This window comes from Macrobrachium nipponense, chromosome 43 (assembly GCF_015104395.2).
Source record: "Macrobrachium nipponense isolate FS-2020 chromosome 43, ASM1510439v2, whole genome shotgun sequence".
NCBI lineage: Eukaryota > Metazoa > Arthropoda > Malacostraca > Decapoda > Palaemonidae > Macrobrachium > Macrobrachium nipponense.
This window is the reverse complement of record NC_061104.1, coordinates 45,835,932-45,863,396: the sequence shown is the minus strand read 5'-3', so window position 1 is coordinate 45,863,396 and position 27,465 is coordinate 45,835,932. Positions and strand designations below refer to the sequence as shown.

The window sequence follows — 27,465 nt, the reverse complement described above, 5'->3', positions numbered from 1 at the left end:
TTTTTCGCCCCTGTTCGCGTTAACAAAAGAGAACCTATTTGGAAAACAGACACGAAACGTTAACGATCCTTAAGAGGTTCGATGCAAGATTTTTGCATGGTATGTCCGTGAGAACCTTCTCGATTCGAAGGATGAATAACTGTTAACGTATGTCTAACATTTATTGGAAAGAGTTGTGAGAACCTGTGGAAAATCTTCTTCATAGATCTCTTCGCAAGTAGAAGACGAGCAGGCTTCCTATAGACTGCTTTCCTTTTCCTCGAACCAAGAGAGGTAGCAATATACGCCATCTTTAATTTAAAAAAGGGGAATAAACTTTAGTCTTTTTTCCCCTAGTTATAAATTCTTAACAGATATTGAGATAAATGGGCGTCAAAGGAAGAGAGGATGAATGCCTCATTTTGGCCTTAGAGAGGTTGGATTCACAGAAGTCACGTTCTTCTCACAGCATGTTTCGTAAGGCTTTTCCAAGAGTATCTGGATATTCTATCAGAATCTGTTATAAATAGACCTGAAAAACCTCTCCACTCTGAGTCAGTCTACGTGCAGACTGACCAGAAGAAGACATGAATTAGAGGAGTTTTTTCAAGGTAAAAGACAAGAGTCATGGTAAAGACATAGAAATGCTCCAGATCGTGCTAGATGGAATGGGGAAACTGTCCTCTTCCGATACCTCTGTGAACCACATGGGGGGTTTTTCTTCCCTTTCAGAGGGAAGAATCACCTTTGTATATATCTGCTATCAATAATGCAGTAAAAGGCTATACTCTGTCTCTACAAGGAGAATTAGAGATAGCAGAGAATTAAGATCTTCGGGATCTTATATGATACCCCAATACGACATGAGTAGGATATCAAGTGGATTAACACGGACAAGGCTGCTTAACCAGGCGCCAGAAGGGCGCCAGGCGCCAGCCAGGCGACACCCAGGCGCCAGCCAGGCGCCAACCAGGCGCCAGGCTCCAGGATCTCCAGCTTCTTCGTGTTTGGAGATAGAATTCACCAAGAGTCTCCTCTTTGAGATTTGTCACAAGATCAGTTGTTTCCTGACAGGGACACAAGTTGTCGTACAGGCGGCCGTTGCCCGTGTCAGGATGGACTGAGATTGTGGGAAATTTCTAGCAAGAACAAACTTCTCATGACAGGGACTCTAGTGGTCGCATAAGCGTCTTCATCTCTGTCAGGATGGTTTGATTTGGAGAGACGTTTTTTGCAGGATCATCCTTCACCTGCCAGGTACTCAAGATGTCGCACATGTGAACGTAACCTTGTCAGGATGGGGCTGTTACTGCTTAAAGCCCTTCACCTTGTGAAGAGAGGCGCTCTCCTCAGGTGATTCATTCTTCTCCCAACATTATGGGACAAAGATATATCAGACTAGGAAGTCAATGAGGGTGCAGGTCTTTCAGATTACAAGACCTTAGCACCCTTTTATTGCATGAATTCGGAGAGTCTCTTGAGTCCTGCACACCCCTCCTTCTCCTAGTTCATTACTATTAAGGGGATTATAAATCATCCTCTTTTGGACCTCAGATTCTGTGTTCCGACAAGATTGAACTGCTCCTTGTTAAACTTCTTTGGGGGATTTTATGAGGTAATTCTTTGTTTCTCTTGGTCCTAAGCGACCAAGAAGACAAGTGAATTTTTTGTGCATTGGAGTCTCGCATCAGACTCTATGGATACTGGGCTATGGGTTCTTGCCAGCATAGTATGGCTGGTAAAAGAACTAAAACCCTCTATTCCTGACTCAACGCTTTCAGATAGAGGTTCCGTCGTCCAGGCAGGATACTTACGTTTTCATCTACAGATAATGGTTTAGACGTTTGCCTACAGAGTCTTTGGGATGCGATGAGGGCTCGAAATGCTTCCCAGAAGGTATTCAGAGGGATACAATAAAGTGCTAGAAATCAGGAGTCCTCCCAATTTCAGCTCGGAGTCTCCTTCGACTTCCAAGCTCCTTCCCTTCCTTCGGACAAGGATAGGGAAGATTCTGCAACGAGGAACCTCTCAACATGTAAGAAGAGATCTTGTTAGCAACGGAAGTACTCAAGAAGGATCCTCCTCGGAGGAAGACTCTTATCTCTCGTACTGTTAGATATCCTATCGTCTAATGGATGTAGCTGACTACAATCACCTCCCCTTGCCGGAGAGGCCAAAAGCTCAAAGTGGAAGAATTTCTTCCACCCCTTCTCCAGTCTCCTGATAAACTATTGTGGATGTTCAGGACTTTCGGACAATGTAGCGCCAACTAGGCGCCAAATGCCAAAAACAGGCATAAAAAACGCCAGAGGCAGACAGTTCCAAGGACACTGTCCATTGTCTGATGAGAAAGAAAGAGCGGGTCTCCAACCTAGCGCAGGTGCGCTAGAGGCGAACAAATTGGACAGATAAGAGCTTCCGATATGGACATCACCAGACATCCTCAAGACTCTACCAAGCTCGAAGCTCAAGCAAGTGGGGAGGAGCCAGCCAGGCTCCAGGTGCCAAAAAGAGCCAGTCTGGAGCCAGGCGCAAAGCTACTTTCAGGCGCGAGGCGCCAGCCAGGAATCAGGCGAAAAGCGCCTGTGGCGCTAGGTGCCAACCAGGCGTCAAGCGCCAGGCAGGCGTGAGGCGCCAGCTAGGCGCAAGGGACAGGCAGGCGCGAGGTGCCAAGCAGGCGCAATGCTCCAACCAGGCTCTATCCAGAACAGATCCATTTCAAAGAAAGCCCTGGTCTTCTTTGAAACAAGTGTGATCACTAAAGCACTTCGTGAGTAACTTGATAATTCCTTCACACAGCTGAGAATTAAAAGCGCATGAAGTGCGAGCTTTTATGAATTCTTGTTCTTTCCTAACAATATGTCATGAGGACATATTAGCTGTCACTTACGGGAGATGCAACTCTGTGTTGACTTCCCATTACATGAAGGAGGTCAAGTTGACCTACGAGAAATCCTTCTCTCTTGGTTATACGTGTTTACAGATACGTTGCTGGGATAGGGAGCCGACACTGATCCTTAACTAGTGAGTTAAATTTTATTTTAACATAGTGTTTTTTCTTTGGGTTGTTTGAAAGGAGTTTGGGGATAACTCTTTTCAAATTAAGCACAAACCCTCGTGTTAGGATCAGGTGATCGGGTTCGGTGTTGTGCTCCTTAATTATGCCACTAGGCACAGGTGTATTGTCATGTAAGTGGATAAGACCCCATTGACAAAAGACCATTAGATTCTGTCGAGTAAGTGGATAAGACCCCGTTGACAGATCTACAAGAACTCTTAGCAATAGGTCACATCCTCGCTGAGGCTCTTGAGACGAAGCAGACTCCTAGCAATAGCTAGGAAGTCAACCCTTCGTCTAAACACATAGGAACCAAGGTTTTATTTATTTATTACCTACAACGTATGTTGTTTACCGGTCTATTCAGTAATTAGCTGTCTGCGTCTCTTACCCTCCTCCAATGGTGTGAATCAGCTATGTATATATCTGACAGGTAAGTTGAATGTATAAAAATGATATTGTTATGATACAATAAAGTTTTATACATTACTTTGCCTGGCAGATATTTTATACATATACTTGCCTGGGCAGATATATACAATTAATCGCCCACCCAACCCCTCAGGAGACAAGTGGAAGAGAAAATCTGATAGAAAACGGGAATGGTTCCTATTCCTGCCACCCAGCGGCAGGCAGGGAGATCACCTGACCTACCTGTAGCGCGTGCTGCGAAATTCGAATTTCTGTCGGGAAGACAGAGTCAATAGCTATGTATATATCTGCAGGTAAGTATGTATAAAACTTTATTGTATCATAACAATATCATTTTTCGGGATAAATCACTCTGGCATCACAAAACCGAAGGTCAGAGGCGAAAATCACATACGGTTTGGAGATGTCCCAAGTCACTTTATTAAGTGGTATGAATATCAAAGTCCTGTCCTTAAAAAATGGCATTAGCCGGCCGGCCCCCTTAAGATGGTACCCTCCCTGACTAAAAGTCTGTCTCATCTGAAATGTGTCTAACATGGTCTAAAACCCTCCACTATGGGCTGATGTTGGAAGATAGCTGAGAGCTGTGTGATGACTGTCACATGTGCCATTGTCCCTTTCCAGTCATATCTGGTTGCCCTCTCAGTCTACCGAAGGACCTGTCTCCTAACCCTCCCTGGTTCCAACTGGTGTTTGTAGAGTTGTGGAGATTGTATATTTCCTGTCTAACTACCGGGGCATTAATATTGGCATTAGTACACCATCTCTTCTGCTTCGGATTTATTATTTGTTTGTTTGTTTGTATGGTGTTTTTACATTGCATGGAAACAGTGGTTATTCAGCAATGGGACCAACGGCTTTACATGACTTCCGAACCACGTCGAAAGTGAACTTCTATCACCAGAAATACACATCTCTAACCCCTCAGTGGGAGGCAAGAGAATCGAACTCGCAGCCACCGAGGTGGCAGGCCAAGACTATGACCATCAGGCCACTGAGGCGCTGCTTCGGATTTAGGATTAATGCACCGACTGATGTTTCTGTTTGGCATTTTCTGTATTGTTGGTGGAGTTTCTGGAGTCAGCCATATGGTTAATAAGGAATCCCTTTCCCTGAAGAGGGGTCCTGACTTTGGCTTGGACCCTTGTGCCATCAGGAGTTGTCCTCTGGGCCTTCACTGCTACAGCAGGAATTTTTTTCCTTTGTTCTTTCCACCCATCCCAACCTGAAGGCCACTGAGACAGAGAGGATTGGGAGTCTCTATTCATGAGGGATATGCTCAGTACTCTTCCCTTGTGATACCGCTTGTGTGATAGAAGGGACTGACTCAACCTGGTAGTACTGCGCACTTCCACCTACTACTTGGGTTATGTTGCCATTGGTACAGTCCTAGCTGCTCCCTTGGTTCATGCCCAAGGTTATGTTCACTCTGCTTAGGATCCATCCTGGATGCTTCCAGAATGGAGAGGTGGATAGTGTATGGCTGTGCATGATATGACAATGAACCCTCAGCTGATAACTCACAGACTGTGCTTAGTCCAGTACTGTGCAGCATAAGGCATCCCATTGGGACTATGAGTTCATGGGAATTCATGTCTTTTCCAAATATTTCAGTTTGTTAAGGGCCTTGGGATGTAGCATTCTACTCATGGTCCTCACCTTAACCACAAGTAAGATTTTACATCTGTCATGGTGTGTATACGTATTAATGGGCATTCCATTAATTCTTATCAGGTAAATTGGTATCTGAAGCTATTAACATTTTAAGAATTTGGTAGGAAAGCCTCACAGTTGTACTATGAAACAATGGAGGTACATAAAAGGAATGAAAGGAGTTGCAGTTAGGGGGCGAAGCGACGCTACAAAGAACCTTAAGTAATGCTTACAATGCAAACTTAATATTTATTTTAATAGTATCTTTAGTAAGGTTCTAGTCCTACTCTTGACCCCCTTTTATTAAGTAAATCTTCCAGTTTTTATGAAGATCTTCCAGTTTCCTGTTCTTTCTCACTAATACAAAGTAAAGTTTCTTTCATTGTTCTTTCAGCCCCATCTGTGTTGCTTTCTACCTTTTTAATCTTCATACATTTGCTTGTGTCCTTTTCCATCTGTCCACCCGCCTGTGGTGTTTGCTTATGGTAACACTGTGTCCCAGGCTTTAGATAGGTTCGGTATGTGTAAGTTTTAGGTAAATAAAAGGATATCTTGGTGTACATTTGCAACTGAAGTGTTTCAATATTGTACTGTATGCGAATTACACCGCTATTATTCTAAATAAAATTTTGTTATTATTGTTGAAAGTGAACTGAAAGTAACTATCTAAAGCCCGGGACACAGTGTTACCATACACAAACACCACAGGTGGGTGGACAGATGGAAAAAAACCGAGTATAGTGGTCCAACTTTTGTAACTCAATTTTCCTCCAGTTTCCAGTGCTCAAGCTAGAAGTCCTTTGGGTAAACTCTTTATGTCTAAGAGTGTGAATATGTGGCCTTGTTCAACTAACCTATAGTTACTTAGGCATATGTAAGCATGTGGGGATAATATGTTAACAAAGTGAGATTTAAAAAAATATGTTTTATAAATACAAATCTGTCGGTTTACACAATAAAAAGCTACCCTCCCAACCATGTAACTCTTTTGGTAATCTGGATGACACAAGGAACGACTTGACAACCAGTAGAGCCACTGACTTGGTGAAGGGTTATTCCTTTCTTCTGTCGAGTGAACTGTTGATGCAAGATTAGGCAAACATAAACTTATGGGTTGAATTATTGAAAATTCTAGTCTCGTATATTTTCTTTATAGTAATAAGATTTTATTCCTATTCTGAAGTCATTTTGGATTGAACTATTTCTGTTCTCATCATTTTGCTCATTGCCCTTAAAAATAGAAGTGGGAAAGTAAGTAGGTAAATGAATTCTTTTTGTCTTATATTTTTTTTAGTTTTCTGTAAAAGAAAACTATTGCAACTGCTTTGTTTGTCCGTCTGCACTTTTTCTGCCCATCCCCAGATCTTAAAAATTGCTGAGGCTAGAGGCCTACAAAATGGTACGTTGATCATCTGCCCTCCAGTCATCCAACTTACCAAATTGCAGCCCTCTAGCCTCAGTAGTTTTTATTTTATTTAAGGTTAAGGTTCGCCATGTTTCGTGTGTCTGATAGCAGCGATTTCCAGAGGTGTGCGACCCTTCCTCTTTCCACCACATCTGGGGAGTAACAGAGCCTTGCAAAGTCATGGCAAGTAGATTTATACAACTTTTTACGCTGTACAGAAAATCAAAGAAAAATTTTTGTTTTTTTATTATTTTCTATTTTTGTTCATAGGCAACACAGGTGTTATGATTGCTAGGGTGGTAAAGATGAGCCAGGGAAGGCCTTATAATATGTATTCTTAAGTATGTTTACAGTATTGAATTTGCTCAATATCTCTAGTCCCTGTAAAGATGCAAATATATTGCAATCTGTCCTATCTCATATGTAGACTATTCTGTTGCTCTGTTTATCTCTGCTGTGCAGTTGTTTATGATTTTGCTTTGCTTTTCAGTCTTAAATGATTTACTCTTATTTTACTTATATGTACTGTATGTTTGACAATATAGAGTTTATCATATACCCTTTTCTTATAATTTTGTTTTTATTATACATATTTCTTTGCTTTTGTATTCTCTATTGAATACTCTGTACTTTACTCATATATTTGATAAAAGTTTACCTGATACTTCTGTTTGTCAAAATTCATAGATAATATACTATTAAGATACCAAATTGAGATGCCTTATTTGGGTGGTGACCAAATGTACCAAGTGTTCCCAGACTTTGGGCTGTGTTGCTTCCACTGTCTTGGGCACAGACCTGTATTAAAAAAAAAAATGACTGACAAAATGAGACGTCTTGATTTACAGAGGAGAAAACCAGTTGTAATTGGTAGTTTCATTTTTGTATCTCAATTTGTGGGGCTCATAAAATGTGAATTAGTATGTGTAAGTAGTGTTAATTGTACTTGTATTAATCATCTTAATTCAAGGAGAGTGGTTAAGGAGAAATAAAAAGCAAAATTGTACCACAGTTTACTGAAGATATACTTATTCAAATTAGTTATGAATACTTGATTACCTTTGTGATCAGCTAACATTAAAAATTTTTTCATAATGGTTCCCCTTAATATGCATTCAACTTCTCTTTTAGGGAAATGCATAAAAATAAACAGCCATTCAACAAAAATAGTTGAAGTAATGTGATTATAGCGTATAACCCACTTTTACAAGCAATATTCATATTAACACATTTGTGATTGATTAATCCTGAAACCAATTGCTACATTTTAACTCCCCATATAAACACGAGAAAGAGGAAACAAATAATGTCAATGACACTGTTGTTAAAATTTATCACATTTACTACATAAGGCATCTGAAATATTTTAGTAGGTTTCATTGATAAATCTACAACATTTGAGTTTCTAGCAACACTTAACTGCTAGAGAGATTGACCAGATGAGAAACAGTGGAGGTAACACGTTCAAAAGACTTTTATATTACATTTTGTAAATTTTTAATCACATGAAACACATACAGCGCTTTGTAAAAGAAAATAAAGGCATTAGCCTTTTATTCATCCATCAATGTGATATAAAGTTCTAATATCACTGGGTAATGCGATTGTACAGGTTCATTATTGTATGCTTCAATCAATATTGATCCATCATCACTCTTAATTTCCCTAAAAGATATGATATTGGCTCTATATATTGCAGGATGAGCTAGCCTTACCATTTCTGCAAATTTTAAATCTAATTTAGCAGATCACTAACCATCAATACAATTTGTAATTCAAATCTAGTACTACTTCACTGTTCTACAACCAATAAGACATCATAGCAATCAGCAGGCATTACTAGTCAGACAGCAATGTATAAAAATGGAAAAATAATGTTAATTATCTCAACAATATTAGGTAGAATACTTTGTAGCATCCCTAAGGGGGGCAGTGAATGTCAAAAGATAAATTCTGGTTAATGACAACACCAATGCCTCTTTGCTATGAGTCTCAAAGGCATCCTGATCCACTCCACTATGAGTACACATTTTGGCTGGTGCTTACAGGATGCATGAAGCGGAATAGGAGTTATATTAAATCAACCAGAAAATCTGATGTATGTATTCCTAAGTCAGATTGTTGCACTTTAACTTGTATGACATGGAGAAGCTTCAGTGATAATTTTTCCCAGTTTTTGTCAACTAGGTGAAAGTTTCTAATGGTCAGATTATCTGGCTTTGTGAAGAAATCAACCCATAAAAAAAATATGGCGCAGTACTTGTTCATGTGGTCAAAGTACTTTATCTCATATAATACTACTGTACAGTTGATACTCAGTATTAAATTTCGATAAATGCTAGGACTGTATGTAAGATATCTCTAATTTTAGCACGGCAACTTATTACCCATGTAAACTTTGCATCCACACTAGCAAACAAATTAAGAGGAAAATAAAAGTTTTCTCAACATAAACAAGGTGTTTTTCTTATGGTATGGTATGTTTTCCAAGGTGATACTAATAAGGCATTAATATAAGCAAATTCTCACTATAACTTATTCCAGATAATTAAAAAAAAATCACCTAAATAATCACAGGCTTAAATTACTACAAAGTTAGGTTATACCATCAGAATATTGTTGGTAAAAAAAAAAAGAAACAAGGAAATACTGTTTATGGTATAAATTTACATTAGTATAGTACTTGTAACATAAAGGCAAACATGTACCTACGGGCACTAAAGGATAAGAGCCACCACCTCACTGATATATTCTACCAAAAGCGCAAAAATACCTTTTGCTGTTAACAATCTGGCCAGTCTCATGCCCAAACAGAAGCAACCTAACAACTTCCTTGAGAAAGAAAGGAAGTTTAGGTTGCTGTATTACAAATGAATGTGCGAAGATGCATGTATTACTATTGCAGACAAAATTACCATGAAGGCAATTGTGTTTGATTAAAGAAATAAGACATTATTGACTGGCTAAAATATTATTGTCGGCAGTTATGGCAAAACTTGGAAATGAGGTCAAAATACCTCTGTAGGTTACAAAGAAGCTTCTCAATTTAATTTAGACTACATGAAATAACATAATACGCTTAATTATGAAAAGTTACAAGTCTTGCATCAGACAATTATACTTCAAAGTGTGAGCAACAGACAGACTGCCACGTGCAAAATAAGGTAAGCCCAAAGAGATACAGTAATCTCATTTTGCAGAACACCTTGTAATAAACATTTTTATTAACTGAAAAATATATATTTACTATGTATATACAGGTATGCATTTTCCTCGAGTATTCCTTACAGAGATACATGTACTACTCTAAAATTAAACTTCTAATAATTTATTATTGTAAGAAATACAATGACAAACTCCGTTACTACACTTTGTAAAGAATGTATATGCATTAACACCATCCAATATGACCAGCAAAGTGAACGTTTAAAAATTTAGTTTCAGTGCAACTTAAAAAGCCTCCTGTTAATGAACTGCATTTCCAAATGGAAACACCTAATTTTTACTTGTCACATGGACTGAAAATATGAGACCATATGAAGATTATTGCAAGTAAAAAAAATCTCTATTGTGCAGAAAGTGGAACAAAGTGAAAAGCCAAGATAACTCTTTAACCAACAAACATGAAGTTACAAGTTTATTCAAAATTCAAATAAACTGCTTTAAAGTTAAAAAAAGTCAGTTGAAAAGGAACTAATTATTTGGATGAAATGATCATTTCAGGTACACAGTACAAGCAAATGAAGATCTGAATAAATACAAAAGTACTTTATTACCTTCATATTCTACTCACTGTAATAACTAAAATGAAGTGTTTCCATTTAAATAATGCAATGCTAATAGAAGGCGCATAAAATTTTGACCTAAAATAAGCATTCAAGCTTAAAATGATACTGAGAAGAAAGTGAAAGTGAGAGTACAACATAAATAACTTTAGAAAAAGAAAAATAAGCACCACAGAAAAACTTTTGCCAAAGGAATTTATAATGCATAAAACATTTTGATTTCCTTTTGTTATTCTGTTACAATAGGACTTTTTTTTTTTCAAGTGTTCCCTTTACATTTTACATGTATTGTAAATCCACACAAGCATATGGATGGTTACTAAGCTTGATCCAGAGCCATTAACAGGTCTGCTCCTTGAAGCAGGTTTACCAATATTGCAGGAGCATTGACTTCAAAATCCAACTGAGACAGTTCAGAGAGGCTTGGAATAGTCAAGTCTGGATCCACAAGGAGGAGAGGATCTTGTCGCCTCCCTCGCTGAATGAAACCTTCTGCTCCACCTCCAACAGCACTACTGCTGCCATTGTCATTACATCCACTACTACTCCTTCCTACTCCTCCCCCACCTACACCTTTACCAGATCCAGATGATGTTTTGAAGGAATGTTGGCTCACTTGCATGAATGAACCTCCACTTCCTGTTAGTATCCTTAATTTTGGATACGATAACTGGTCTGATCCATCAGCTAATAACATAGCTGTCATTCGATCTTGTGTTAAACGGATAGGTGCAGTTATCACTTTTGCTTCTCCTATCCTGGAAGGATCTTCACACTCGCCATTCACGTTCTGTGAAAAAACAAACAAGAACAGATGTTTTCAAAAGAAGGTACATAGTCATTTCTTGGGGGAATAACTTTCAATATCTACATGGTACTTTAAATTATTGAAATTCCTACTTACTAGTTTATTATGATTAATGAAATTTGAAACTTATGCATCATAAATTCAATTACGTAACTGCAAAGAATTTTGGAAACTACTAAACCAAATATCAAATATTTAATTATCTTCATAAAACTGACTGAAGAATACCTTAATATTAAAAACTATCTTTGTTACACAGAGCATGAAAACATATCAATACAAGGTCTCAAATGTTGTAAGCTTACAAACATAAAACTTAAAAGGGCAAATGCACTACAAAAAAAATACAGGGACACTGCAAACACCAATTATGTCTTAAATGTACTGATATCTCAGAGTTCAGGGTGAACAAGCATAACATCTACTGAATTGTACTTGCAAACACGAATACATGTATATTATGATGAGGAAATCAAACATATTAGAGATATAAAAACATTTTAGCATGATTTGCACACCATGAGGCATCATTTTCTTTATGCTTAAATCAGCATCATGCTACTTGCAAGCTAAAATGGAGCCTACAGGCCTTTTTTGTGCTTTTGTATTCATAGATGTGTAATAGTGTGGCACAGTGTTGTTATTCCAAAAGACAATAACTTAATAATAATTAAGAAAAAGGCACGAAACGGATAATAAGAAAAGAAAGAGGGATAAGAGAATGAAAATAATTAATTTTACGAAGGTATCGTTTTCTCGGACTCGACCCAAAGCGATTAGGCGTTAGCCCACAGGCATCTGGTCTGGCATCTCCCAGGCATCTTCGAGAAATTGGAATCCAACCCATTACGCCTCATCTCCGATGATTAAGTGATTCTCTGGCACGCCCGACATTTGTGACACTTCAAGCGTCGGAGAATTAATGTAAGGTGGACCTTTTCAAGAGCCTTCTGTTTAATATAACCAAGGGAAATTCAAGGCTTCCTTGTTTCAAAGGTGGATCGTGTGAAAATCTAAGCTCCACCTTCCCAAATATAGGCCTCTAGTATCGACGAATCAAAAGCCATGAGTGTTGGTCATAAGACAGCCCAAAAGGGGTATCAACGAATGACCTATGAGGCTACCAAATGGATACCCCTTAGAAGCCAGGACATGAAGAAGGAGGCGTATACAAATTCAAAGCCTACGAATACTGTAGAAGACCTGACAGGAAGGCGGTCTTGTATAATGTTTGCAGCCACTAAGGCACAAGAAGTCTTTCAGAAAATGCCACACCCAGTCAAAATCCAAAAATCCAAAGGCGGGGCTAAGGAGATTTCAACTGAACAAAAAGGCGAGACAGAGAGAGAGCAAGCAGAAAAGGGAGAGAGAAGATTGTTGCCCTTAATGTTACTTAATCAAGGATTTGCTCATGTTTACATTCACTTTGATGTTTTTGAGTCAAAGTTTCAATATGATTTCCAAGAAGCATAAGTTAGGAGTCCTCTTGTAGGTATAATATTTGCTTCAGCTTAGTTACGCTGTCGGAGACAGCTAGATAGCGGGCCGAGACTGTAATAGTGTGGCAACAGTGTTGTTATTCCAAAGGCAATAACTTAATAATACTTAAGGAAAAAGGCACGAAACGGATATAAGAAAAAGAAATAAGAGGGATAAGAGAATGAAAATAATTAATTTTACGAAGGTATCGTTTTCTCGGACTCGACCCAAAGCGATTAGGCGTTAGCCCACAGGCATCTGGTCTGCATCTCCCAGGCATCTTCGAGAAATTGGAATCCAACCCATTACGCCTCATCTCCGATGATTAAGTGATTCTCTGGCACGCCCGACATTTGTGACACTTCAAGCGTCGGAGAATTAATGTAAGGTGGGACCTTTTCAAGAGCCTTCTGTTTAATATAACCAAGGGAAATTCAAGGCTTCCTTGTTTCAAAGGTGGATCGTGTGAAAATCTAAGCTCCACCTTCCCAAATATAGGCCTCTAGTATCGACGAATCAAAAGCCATGAGTGTTGGTCATAACAGCCCAAAACCAAAAGGGGTATCAACGAATGACCTATGAGGCTACCAAATGGATACACCCCTTAGAAGCCAGGACATGAAGAAGGAGGCGTATACAAATTCAAAGCCTACGAATTACTGTAGAAGACCTGACAGGAAGGCGGTCTTGTATAATGTTTGCAGCCACTAAGGCACAAGAAGTCTTTCAGAAAATGCCACACCCAGTCAAAATCCAAAAATCCAAAGGCGGGGCTAAGGAGATTTCAACTGAACAAAAAGGCGAGACAGAGAGAGAGCAAGCGAAAAGGGAGAGAGAAAAAGGGGAACAGAGAAGCCAAGAGAGAGAACAACCGGGGAGCCTGAGGGGAGAACTGCAGTGGCATGGCCGTGAAACAGAGAAAGACAGAAGAATCCCCAGAAGAAGAACAGGTGCAAAAGTGTGGTGTGCGAATCAATCAAAGACAGTGAAAGTGACAATCAATACTCAGTAAATTTCCCTCGTGCCTATAGATTCGTATTGCAACAAGTGCCAATTAAGTTTTATCGTCCAAGAGCCCAGTAACTCAGAAGGTGGAAAGACATTTGTAAGAACCCCTAACGAAGAATAAAAACGTAATTTGTAGAATATATCAATTTCATTTCTCATCTAAAAGTAGAACCCTTCCTTTTAACGAATTCCAGATTAAGAACATTGAGCAAGACAAGAAGAATTTATATAAGCCTAATTCCCCAAAGTACAGCCTCCACGGCACACGTTACCTTAGATCTGTGCAAAGAAAGTAAGTACCGTCACAGATGCATGCAAACATAAACACTCCAAGATACACAGTGAAAAGAAGCTATAAAATACTCTAAATAATCTTTGTGCTAAATGCTCTAATAGCATAATGAAACCAAAAACAAATAATCATCATAAACAAGCACTAAGGTTGACTTTATTAAAAGGATATGGTGCAGTGGTCCCTGTACCTTTCCTCCCTTGGTCTCAATATGGATCAAATGAGGACCAGGGGATATAGTGGCTGCTATAGAAGGTGTGTTAGCAGGACTTGGTGGGGCTGAAACAGAGTAGCCTGCTGACTCGTCACGCCCACTCACCAGCAGATTGCGAAGCACCGAGTCTTTCCCTTTATGCATACTCAATGGTGCTGAAATTCCACCACCTCCTCCTCCTCCTCCCCCTCCTCCTGGACGCCCACCACGTACTGTAATGGGCTCTTTGCTAATCAACAACTGCTGCATGGTAGGAGCATATGGTGTTGTTAATTCACGAATTCCAGAATGATGTAACTGCATTTGTGGTACTTGGTGTTGTGATCCCTCTGGACTTCTGCGGGGACGGGGGAATGCTGTTGCTGATCTTGGAGAGGAGAATGCTGCTGGTGCTGCTGTTCATAAAGCAATGAACAGAGTTTTTTATGGCCCAGAAGCGGAGATGAATTTGGAGAATGTTGGCGCTTAACAGATATACAGTCTTGCTGGTGTGAATCAACATTAATTAATGGAGGTGGTGGTTCCACTGTCTCATGCATCATGACTTGAGGAGGATCATCTTCCACTGCACCAACCCCTGCTCCATCATCTCCATCTTAGAAGAAGAAAAAAACAGAAAGGATTTTCAAGTCATACGTTTAAATGCAAATACTATATTTCAAAACCGATTATATTTAGACCCCTCTATTATGAATACTACATTAGGTTTCACACCCAAGTCCTATAATGACACCTTAAATGAATGGAAGTAAACATTAAACTCTTATTCTCTATGGTAAAAAAATAAAAATCTGAAAGATGGGAATTAATTTTTTTTTGTTCAATACTGTTTTAAAACATTCCATTTAATACTGTTTTAAAACATTCCATTTACAGTATTTTTCACAAATACAGTTTCCTACAATACCAACAGTAATTTAGAAAAATTTTCAGCTAGTTAATTTTATTCGGAAGTATTCAAGTACAGGACGAGGACGATAAAGAAAGATTTACAGAAAATGTTTAGAGATCTCCAGTTTACTTTTAAAAAATTATCATCAGCTGATCATTTGGAATTCCATGCTGTCCAAGTACAGTAATTGGTTTAGTGGTTATAAGTCCAAAATGATACCAGTAATTATATTCCCTACCTTTTCCACCAAAGTGTCCAGGTAATACTTGATTTTGGATCTACAAAACTCCTCCCACCATCAAGAAACTTGCTTTGCTGATACTGGCTACAGTGTGGATCTGTTGGATTTCTTGATTCCAAATTCTTCTCAGGCCCAGACCCTGCTATAGGAGGGTCTCAGTCTCTCAGTAGCTGGGCCAGACTAGAATCTTCATCTCCATTCAGTAAGCCAGGATACTTTGAGTTCCTAGATAAGTATACGTATAAAAAATGTTATTAAAAAATCAAAACTAATAATTGTAATAAAACAAAAATTTTACTGGTACGATACTATTTGTATGAATATTTGCAGTCTCAATAAATAATTCACAAAGTCCTAGAAAGTTGCCTCCTGTATAAAAGGACAGAGTTTTATCATACATACCGCTTTCCCAGAGGAAGACTGTTAGGTAATATAATTGGGGTCTGAATGAGCTCCCCACATCAGGTCATCCTGGTTCAGCATCAGTGACTCATTACTGAGTGGTATGAAAGGAGCCCTCATATCAAATTCATCCAAATCCATGTTTTGATTTTCAACCTTGAAAGATAAATAAAATCACCATTTTGAAGTAGTACATCTAGAAAGAAAACACTTCCACGTCTGACAAAAACTCCACATTATGCTCTTGGGATAAGAACCTAAAGTTATTGCAATTTTTGTCAATTCTAATAGAGTAATACGTGTATTCATTCATACCTTCAGCTCTAAGTCTGTGAAACTCTCATGAGCAGTTTCATTTAGCTGTGTAAACAGGCTCTCTGTAGTGCTTACTGGACGGTTGCTTTCAACTACACGCTGAAAGTGAAAGAAATATCAGCCATTTTTCAATACAATGACCACATGATATAACCATGTCTTTCAGCTTACATGTGGACAGTTTTGCTTAATACTACTGATCTATGCCAAATACATTACATGCGAAAAAATATTTTAATTCTGATACCATAAAGTCAGTGAGATTTATAAAATACTACATGAGATCAAAAATTGTCTTAATCAAAAGCTAAAATGGTCCTAAGGCTCTTGTACAACAGAGAATCACTTACTCTATATGAGAGTTTACTTCCTGGAGGTGACTGAAACACTGCAGCTTGACTTAACAAACGGTTTTAGGAGGCTCTGGTGTGCGCAAACCACACCCAGAACCTGGACTGCTACAAATTGATAAGGGACTACAACTACCGTTCTTGTTTACTGTTGTCTTCCCTCCACTTAGTCTGTAAAATACATAATAACATGCATTTATAGTTCAAAAGAAAAATACGTCTTTGAAAGTCTTTTATATAATCTGTTAAGAGAAGAAATAAAGCAGATTTACTCTGTCCAATAAAATATGAATAACACTGACATTGTTCAATGAAATCAACAAGCCATTTTTTTCCCATGCTGTGCTGCACGCTTTACCATCACTTTACATATTCCCTTAGGATCAAATTGGTTATTGCTCTTTTTTGTCCAAAATCAATGACCATCACACTGAAGCCTCTGGTATATGCCTAAACAACATCTATGGAGGCAAGTAGCTGCCATGAACTACCCACAAAAGCTTCTGCTCTCACCAACATATATTTTATTTTTTAAAGGAGGGGTCCTAAACTTTTGCATAAATAGGCTTCCAGTAAGCAGTGGTGGAGCTACGCCTAATCCACAGTGAACTGCACCTAAACAAAAGAGAATCACAGAGGCTGAAAATTGAAATGCTCAAAGGTATAAACATAAGGAAGAAGCAGTAAAAAAACTAGTCAATGAGGGAAACTGGTGACCTTCGTGACACACAATTTACGGGAAGAGTGGCATATAGGGTGCTTTGCAGTTGCACAAGGAAATCAATTTTCACCTAGTTTTGATTGAACTGTAGATGCTGATCTGGATAGTGTGTGTTTTTTTACAAAACCTCTTGTATTTCCCCAGACTGTCGTTTAACCTTAATGTCAAGGAATATGTGTAAAATTTTTAAGAACTCCTCAAGATCCATGGATTTGATGAAGTGCACCTAGAAGTGGTACGTTCGTTGTGTCAGTTTTGTGACTTATCTCCTAGATATTAGCCACTTGGAACGGATTAGAATATTGCTTTCTGTTTTTAACAACATTCCTTTACTACATAAGTTTAGCTTGAGTGCTTGGTATTGTATAGACCACTATAGTGTGTTTACTTTTCTAAGATTGCTTGGTGGGGCCGGTAGAAAAAGCAGAGCTGTCATATATATGGGTATGTAAGGCCCTTTAAATGCCTCCTGCAAATACAATCCTTCTTAGGAAGATTTGCTTTAGACCTTGGGAGTCAAGGGAAAGGGTTTGCTTCTTCCCTGCTATTTTTTAAATTTTATTTTCATTCCTGATTCTATTTATTCCTTCATTTTCTTTTTATAATTATAAATGCGTTGAATGGCCTGTTGGCTCCGGTATTTGGCCTTGGGACATGAATTCATATGTCAATTGATCTCTTATGACCTTAGAGATTCACTATCCTCTCTTGCTTTCTTGTCAAGTCCACGAATAGTCATTTCTGACACTTTTGTTGCCTTAGATGTTCTTTGGATTGACTTCTAAACATCAGTTACCCTCCTTGTTGTTTATATAAAATGAATTATTTCAGGACATTATAGACTATTTCTTTGGCCTCAGGTGGTGGGTGAAGGTGTCTGTGGGAGTCACTTGGGCTGTCCATACTCATATCACAGTGGCTGATCGAGAGCGAGCATCCTTTATAAATCATAGGACCCCTAAACTCAGATCTGGCAACGCCAGGAAAAAATATGCCACATCTTCATTTTCATTAATGAAATAGGTTTTTAACCAAGAATAGACTAAATAAGATTTATTCAAAATATCTGATGGAAACAAAGCACTAATTTTCAAGAAATTAAAACTATTTCAATACGCTCCATGAAGCTAATATGATTACCATAACATGAAAAGTGGCACCGTATGATATCTGTACAAGCCACTCCAATCTTAGAAAAGTAAATGCACTATAACTGCCTACAACTGGCAAAATGAAGATGAAATACAGGTTTGATAGACAAGTAATCAAGACTACCATAATCCACTTCCACAAATGACTACAATAAAGATACTTTAAAAACTAGAAAAACAAATCAAGTATCCAAATTCAAGGTAAACAAAGAAAGTTGATGGTATTCAATGTTAATCACTTTCATTTTCAAATACTTAGGCAGCAAGGAAGACAAAATTAATTGCATCTGTATTGCCTTTCAAGAAAAAACATCATTAAAAATATAACAGACATAGCTATCTGGTGAACTTACCTATCACAAGTTTTTCCTCTATCTGTCACCTCATATTCTTCATATTCTGGGCTACTTCCCTGTTCCAAGATGTCAGGTATGGCTGTAGGACTTGTGAAAAGGGCAACATCCGTATGTGAAATTGGGATCTGTTTGAAATCCAGGGTAAACTCATCATCCAGCTCTGGCTTGAATATGGGTATTTCTAAGGGCACACATGTGTCGCCACCAGATGGGGCCAAGTGAGTCAGGTCTTCAGGCTCATCTTTCAGTTCTATATAAAAAGAAATGAGGATTACAAAGCTGAAACACTTCCTGAACATCATAAAGGTACTGACAATGAAATACTACTTTATTTTGCAAAAGCCTACTAATCTACACTATATGAAACTAAGTAATACTGATAAAAAAAAAGCAAAATAACTTTAAATGTACCTTTATAAACAATTATAGTACAATTTTTTAAAGCTTATGTACAATTCAAATTGTAATGAATTGAAGTATAATTTTTTCGTCAGTCATGGATAGTATATAATGCTATAATTTAGTACAAAATACAGAACTGATCTAGGGTTTCCCATTAGCATGATGAGTGAAGGTTCCTATCCAGTTAGTAGAGTACATCCACATTAGGCCATCATCAGGCTAGTACATGTGAGAAATTAACAAACTTCTTTTATTGAAATTTTAATTTACTGAATGCAGTTTCTGCACAACAACCTCCCCTAACCGAGAAGCTGCCCCAACCCACCCTTAAACTGTTCCAAAAAAAAACCTCATCATCCTAAATGTAAAATGGAAGACCCTAAGACCTGGGAATTAAATTCAATGCATTATGAAAAAAAAGGAAAATTGCAAAAAAGGTCTGGAAGGAGTTTGGAACTAGAGAGATCTTAGCTTCCCTCTCTTTATGCCTCCTAATAAAATATAGAATACCTTTGGCAGACAATAACTAAGGCAAGGAAGAATTAGATGGACAGCTTCTGGTGGGGAGGTTCTATAGAAAGGTGGAGAAGGGAGCTGGTAACCGACTTGGTGCCTCAGACAATCATCTCTTAGAAAAAATCCTGTAGGTACCACTCTGGGGGAGATGCACCAAAAACAGGACAAAGCTAAATCATAAAACAAAAATTGAACAGCTTTTCACTGGCTGAGACTTATCAACTCTCCCCTCCTCTATTAGAAACAGGAATCTTAGGTGGAAATTGCTAAGAGCAGTGAAATGAGGAAAGGACAAAAAGAGGTCTTGTAACATTTTAAAGATAATTAATGAAAAGTAAAATTGCATGCAAAACAAGGAAAACAACAGAAAGGAAACTAACTGACCAAACAGCTTTTCAATTGTAAAAATATGACTGGGGAAAGAAAGGTTTTTAGCTTTGCTAAGTAAATATACATCATATATGTACAGCTAACTTTATCAGCAGAAATGTACATAATGTATGACTCAACTATGGCAATAAGCATAGAAAAAACTGCTGATACTAACTTTTAAAAAGTAAACGCATTCAGGAAGTAAACATGCCTCTATTCTATATGTGAATAAACAATAATGGAAATGAAAGTGCAAAATCAGCAGCACTTGCCAAAGAAAGCAGGGAAGAGGAAAATTATAAACAACCAATCGCTAGCATGTATAATTCTAATGGGAAAACTAAAACAATTAAAATGTAAGAATACTTGGGAGCATAAAAGTTTAAATGTCTCACCTATGCCAAATGGTTGATCATCTGGGAATATGAGATAACCCTTGTTCATCTCCTCAGTACGAGGGGTGAAGATCTTGGAAGTGGTTGCCACTGGGGTAGGAGGTTGAGGCTGGGGTGGAGCTGAAGCTGGAGCTGGAGCTAGAGCTGGAGCTAGAGCTGGAGCTGGAACAACTCGGCTGGCAGGTGAACGTGGTGGGACACCATTCACTGCCTGTGTCTGATGAGCAAGGAAGAATGAAACAGTCATTACATCACCAACACTGTCGCACAGCCAACAGATCATGAGATTACCATAAACATTCACATTGCCGGTAAGGAATTTATGTAGTGGCCAGGAAATTTTAAATAATTAGTACTCTTTTAATAGTACTGCACTTTAAAACACAGAGATGGCATAATTGCCAACTGAGTGCCTACAGTAATCATACGCATTACTTCATGGTCTTTTCTATCTAAATGTTTGGACTTTGGCCCTACAGACCACATCAAGATTATGAAAATGTGATTAAGATACCAAACCTCCAACAATGAACTCTTCTCCATGGTGATTTTTAGAGTTGCTACCACCATTCTAAAATAAAGGACTCACCTTAGGTTGTGTATCTGTCTTGGGCTGCAACACTTTGTGTGTAACAACAGATGGCACAGAAAGAGACACAGATGGAACACTATCTTGCGATTTAGTCGATTTAGTGTTGTTACTTTTGCTGCATCGTAACTGCAGCTCGGATAAAACCTCGCCTGGCGATTCTACACCACTGCAAGAGAAATTTTCCAATAAGTGTTTTTCAAAATGATAACAGCAATAGTGCAAAGTGGAAATCTGTGGGAAATTATTAATGAACGCTGGCAACACTTGCATGAATGCATTGTTAACAACCAACGGGTTTCAACAATGCAAAGTATTGGCTTTTCACTATATTGTGCCTAAGTACAGTACTCAGCTATCATGGATGAGAAAGACCAATTCTGACTTGCACTTATCATGCACAATCTAATTCCATTTGAGTGCAAGCCACTCAAAAGTTATGGTGAATAAAAACAGAAGGATAATGATGTCACACACAAAACTAATAACAAACTATCATAAAAATATGTACCCAGTGCACAAACTTAGTATGTTGATATCACGGTGGGATGGGGGATTTTGATTCTGCAAGACAGCATGAGTTTAACAGGAATCTGCACTTCAAAATTAATTATATTTTCTCGATAACTGTGTGGATAAGTAACCCTAAAAACAAATCTGAGGTGCACAGGTTCGAATCCTAGCATGGTGACACCACCATTATTTGTGGAATAATTTTTGAACATACAAAACTGTTGCATATGTGTAAAATTGGTTACAAACTATTACATATATGTGTGTGTGTATATATATTAATATATAAAATATATATAGATATATATATATATATATATATATATATATATATATATATATATCCCTTATATATATATATATCCTTATAATAATATCTTTTCTGATCCACTTGATGAATCTAGCTTCTGTCAATTCACAATAACCGCTTGGATATTCATCCAGATTACAACTCCTCGCAATTAATGGAGTATATATTGTCAGTTATACAGATGGAATTTTGTATCTCTCTCTCTCTCTCTCTCTCTCTCTCTCTCTCTCTCTCTCTCTCTCTCTCTCTCTCTGTTTACTTCTCCTACGTGAAAGGAAGGCCGCATGAACTTCACGATGCTCAAGCCACCACCTTCGAGTAGAGATATACACTCATAACGTGCAAGATGGGAGCAACTTCGTATCCCAAGGTGAGGGGAAATGGGAGGTTCACGTTGCCTACTGAAACTATACACCCAGCCATCTGCTCTGGGAAATTGCAACTGCAATACCGACTCAACATGGGGTCGATCAACTCAATAATACGGACTGAAATTACAACAACCGAATGTGAAAGGCAAAGCCAACACAAGTTTCTCGTGAAAGGCGGACTGGAGAGGAGCGCCAGTGACAGCTAGAGAGAGAGAGAGAGAGAGAGAGAGAGAGAGAGAGGGGGCGGTCTATAGCAATTCCTGACGACTGATATACATTTACCTTTAACATTTTCCCGAAAAAATCGTTTTTTACGAGAGAGAGAGAGAGAATCTACAACAATTCTCGACGACTGATAGACATTGCACCGTTTTCCGAAAAATCATTTAAAGTACTATTCTGTTTCTGACTGAGAGAGAGAGAGAGAGAGAGAATGAATCTACAGCAATTCTCGACGATTAATATACATTTCCTTAATTTTCCGAAAAATCGCTTAGAGAGAGAGAGAGAGAGAGAGAGCATTTAAGAAAATCGCGTTTATACACAGCTTACAGAATACAGAAACCCACACGTACGAGATCTTAAGTTCCTCAAAAATCTAAGTTCCTCTCTGGGCTACTTCAAAGCTGTGGTGCATCTGACTCTGATCTTGCGCTGGTTAAGAAAATATTTTAAGAATTACACATTAATGCCCATCTACCTGCACATAACAAATCTTGGGAAAGACTGAACTGTACCTATACTGCAGAGAGGGATGGTTTTAAAAAAACTTGTAACATAACTCGTTCTTGGCAGAGGTCGATTTATATATAAAAAAAAATTCGCCTGCTTTTAATTTATTTTGAAACACTAATTCCACTTGAAGTTTGCAAATAAAAAAAAAAATGCAGATACTTATACCTCGTTGGCAGTGAGAGATTTATAAAAAAAATCGCCTGCTTTTAATTTTTTTAGAAACACTAATTCCACATGAAGTTTGAAAAAAAAGCAGATAGTACTTATAACTCGTTCTTGGCAGAGGTCGATTTATATATAAAAAAAAAAATTGCAGATACTTATAACTCGTTCTTGGTAGAAAAAGATATATACAAAAATCGCCTGCTTTTAAAATTTTTTTTAAGCACTAGCTCACTTGAAGTCTATCCAAAAAATGAAAAAAAAAAATGCAGATTCTATTTTTATCACTCCTATCACTCATGATACGAAGGCCGCCCCGAAATCTTTTGGTCTCAAGTCTCTGGTCGTATCTCACCGGCTTCCTTCATACGAACCTTATCTCAATTCTTGTTTCATCTTCTGGTTTGTATTCCCTTCAGGGATTCCCACCAATTCTTCCCTTCTTTCCTCCGGTCTCCGTTTATAATCTTCCCTTCCAAACCGGGTCACGGAAAAGAGAGTAAACTCTATCTGCCCTCGACAAGAACAAGAAGGAGGAGGAGGATGCTGTAATCTGGTACGTTGTAAGGGGGAGGAGGAGGAGGCTGTGGCTGTAATCTGGTACGTTGGGGAGTGGGAAAAGAAACGGGAACGAAATGTGTTCAATCTAGCAGAGAATAGAGAGAATGAGTTATTACAGTGGAGGAGCAGCGAAAACTACGAGAAATGAGAGGAAAAGAGAATATGGCAAGAGCAAAGATGTGTTAGAGAGAGAGAGAGAGAGAGAGAATCTGTACTCGAACAGCGAAATATGGACAGAATAACTGCCACAAGATATATGATTACAATTCCTGGTTATACATATCCGATTGAATTTGGAAGCAAGATTAAATTATATATATATATATATATATATATATATATATATATATATATATATATATATATATTAAGCTGCAGCTGTCTGGGAAAAGCGATGTCGAATAATCTGCGGCGGAAGACAAAAAAGTGTCTAATTGCCTCCCAAATCACGCCGTTCGAAATAAGGCCTGTAACCAAACCATTACTATATTATAATTGTCTCCCAAACCATGTTCGTAATAAGCCCTGTCTGCAACCCCCAAGCAATCAGGATGACCTCGCGCGAATCAAATTGGAACTCCCGGGTCATCCATTCACAAAATCTGCTTCCACTCTTCGGCAACAACAACTTTAAAGGTGAGACAAGGAGACTGAACCTTAACGAATTGACAGGGACGTTAGGAGAGAGAGAGAGAGAGAGAGAGGAGCTGTAATCCAATTAAAGCCTTCGTGGTTCCGCATCTAAAGTCCGCTTTCCCTCGAGAAGCTGCGAGTTCAGCGAAGGGCGCTGATCACATGACCTAACCTCCATACAAAATCCTCTTATTCCTGCCACCGATGTGGTCATGAGACGTTCGAATTCAACTTTGCTGGAGCATAAAAACCAGAAATACAAGGGACAGAGTATTCCGTCCTCCACATTTTCTTCAATGCAAAGGATCCGTGAAAGATGCAACCCAAAGACCTTGACCTCACTCAGGTCCCGTGGAATCCAAAGAGGGAAAGAAAAAGTAGGGCTCGACTCCCAACAAGGACGAAAGTCAGGGAAAGCGGAAACTAGATTGACAAATCTTGGGAACAAGGGGGAAGGAAATAATTACCGAATCAACAGTGCAATCAGAATCTACTTAGGAGTTTGGTACTGGAATTACAAATACATTTTTCGTAAAAGCCTTTGGTTTTAATGGCTACCCGTCGCGTGGACTCTGAAAACCTATCAAAATACTCCTTGAAGATATTTAATCATTTGACTTAAAGTTCCCTTTGAGGTGTCAATTATCTTCAGGAGCGCCTCAGTGGCGTGGTCGGCTTGGTCTTGGCCTGCCACTGAGGTGGCCGCGAGTTCGATTCTCGGGCATTTCATTGTGGAGTTAGAGATGTGTATTTCTGGTGATTAGAAGTTCACTCTCGACGTGGTTCGGAAGTCACGTCAAGCCGTTGGTCCCGTTGCTAAGTAACCACTGGTTCCATGCACCGTAAAAACGCCATACAAACAAACAAACAATTATCTTCAGGCAACTGATAATCATTTCAAAGCTCTCACAACTTTCGGTTTGAAATATATGAAATATTATATGACTCAAATTTTTCAACCCCACAAAAAAACTTTCCCCAAACAACATAGCTGCAGAAGTTATGTAACCGTGACCCCTGCCTGGAAACCGGGGCTCAAGTTCTTCACTCAGCAAAATTCTCTCTCTCTCTCTCTCTCTCTCTCTCTCTCTCTCTCTCTCTCTCTCCACGAACAACCAAGTCGATACCTTTCAAACTTTCGATTCGCTTCGTCACACAAGAAATCGAGTTCCAATGCCTGGTCGTCCACACGACAAAATTTCGTATCGAAATGCTTTGCGACCATTGGGAAACTTTGCTGAATTTCAATCCGGTACTGGAACTGGCACTATAATACGTGATGACGTTGAATATTAGAATATAGGTCAAAGGCAAAGCACTGGAACCTGTGAGGTCATTCGGCGCTGAAACGGAAATTGACAATAAAAAGGTTTGAAAGGTGTAACAGGAGGAAAAACCCCAAAGCAGTTGCGCTGTGAATCAAGTGTTAGGAGAGGGTTAAGGAAAGTCAGATGGAAGAGAGAGAATATGAAAGGAGGTATAGTAAAGGGAACGAAAGTGGTTGCAGCTAGGGGCCGAAAGCACGCTGCAAAGAACCTTAAGTAATGTCTACAGTACACCGCATGAGGTCCACTGACGGCAATATCCCCCTACGGAGTAAAATACGTGATCACGTGAGACCAAAACTTTCAAATTAATTGTATTTACTGCGTTCCTTTTACACTACCTCCTTTCATATTCTCTTCCTTCCATCTAACATTCCACCCTCTCCTAACAAACTGATTCATGGTGCAACTACTTTGAGTTTTACAACTTTCAAACCCTTTTAACCATCGATTTCCCTTTCATCGCCGAATGACCTCATAGGTCCCAGTGCCTCAATTCTATATTCTATTCTATTCTGAACAGTTTAGGAGAAGACGCAGACCTACTTCGAAGAGAACTGCGAGAAAGCAGGGTGAGGATGAGTGGAGATTAGTGTAAGATAAAACACGGTGGAAATGAATGATTAATGTATTGCGTCTTGCGACGTTGGAGGTGGAAATGATGAAATATATATATATATATATATAATATATATATATATATATATATATATATATATATATATATATATATGTATAACAGAATCCCGAAAGTTAGGAACGTGATAAATCCATAAATAAAGATAATGCCACGAAGGAAAAATAAAACGAAGGAGTCTGCGAGATCTTTCGGCTGAAAGCTTTCCTTTACTGAAGCAGCTACTGACAAAAATACGAGAAAAGACAATACAAGAAGGTTCGTATAACTGACAGATAGGGATTATAAAAGGATTAGTGCCTAGAATCCGACACACCTGGAAGATAAGAAACCTTCCCAAACAAGCATAAACAAAGGGTGCAATTAAAGGTTTAAGACAATCATCTCAGATACAATCTCCAGACAATTAAAGGATTATAGGTGACAGCTATACGGAACCTGGTAGACAAAACCATATTCACAAAAAATGACAGACATACATTACAATAATTTTTTTTTTTTTTAATACTCTAAGGCAACTGATTTTTATTTAAGTCAGTAATTATATATTTGAGGTCATTCTTAAACATGTTACAGATACAAGGGTCTAAATGAAAAAGGCCACGACTAACATTGAAATTACAATGAAAAGTAAGTTGTATTAAAGCAGATTCTAAAAGATTTCGTGATAAGACATCTCTTGACCGTGCAATTACTGAACTGTCAATCCAATTAATTCGGTGGTTGTTTTCACTTAAATGAATAAATAATGCATTAGATTTTTGCCCAGTTTTACAGAGTATTTATGCTGGCTTAGCCTTACTTCTAAGCCCTTGCTCGACTGTCCCAAGTCTCTTGGCAGCACATTCAACCAGAATTCGTCTTAAGTTCCTGAAGAAGTGCCTTTCTGAACAAGTGCTCCTAAATCCTTGCTGCCACGCCGTCTAAGAAGATATGACAATCACCCATTCAATGAATTTAGTGCCATGATGTTGAAACAGCACATAGCAGCGCCAAGCAAGAAGAGAAAGAAAAATTCAAGGAACTGGAAAGAACAAGGATCTCTTTCAATCATTCTATCCCGGCTGATTGGAAGGACTCGCTGCGACGGGAAATTTACGAAAAACTACGTAGGACTACAGATGCCCTGAAAAGGAAACTCGACAGAAAACTAAAAAATCTTATTGATAGCAGTGATTGGACTAATTGTGCACGTCAAGATTGTGTTGTTAACTTATCTAGTAACAAATAAGTGAAATGTTGTGAGTGCGCTTGGATATGGTTTATCTTTCTTTGCAACAAGTAGACCTTCGGCTTTAATGATTGGGTCATCCCTAAGTAAATTTGAAAAATATTGTGAATCTTCCTCAAAATCATGTCGACATGATTAAAGGTATTGTTTACGGAGCTGCCAATGTTAAGCA

General features: G+C 38.5%; 1 pseudogene; it reads right to left on the bottom strand.

The window, feature by feature from the left end:
• Positions 1–10,616: 10,616 nt before the first annotated feature.
• Positions 10,617–27,465, bottom strand: part of LOC135213712 (protein similar-like) — a 228,707-nt pseudogene continuing 211,858 nt past the window's right edge.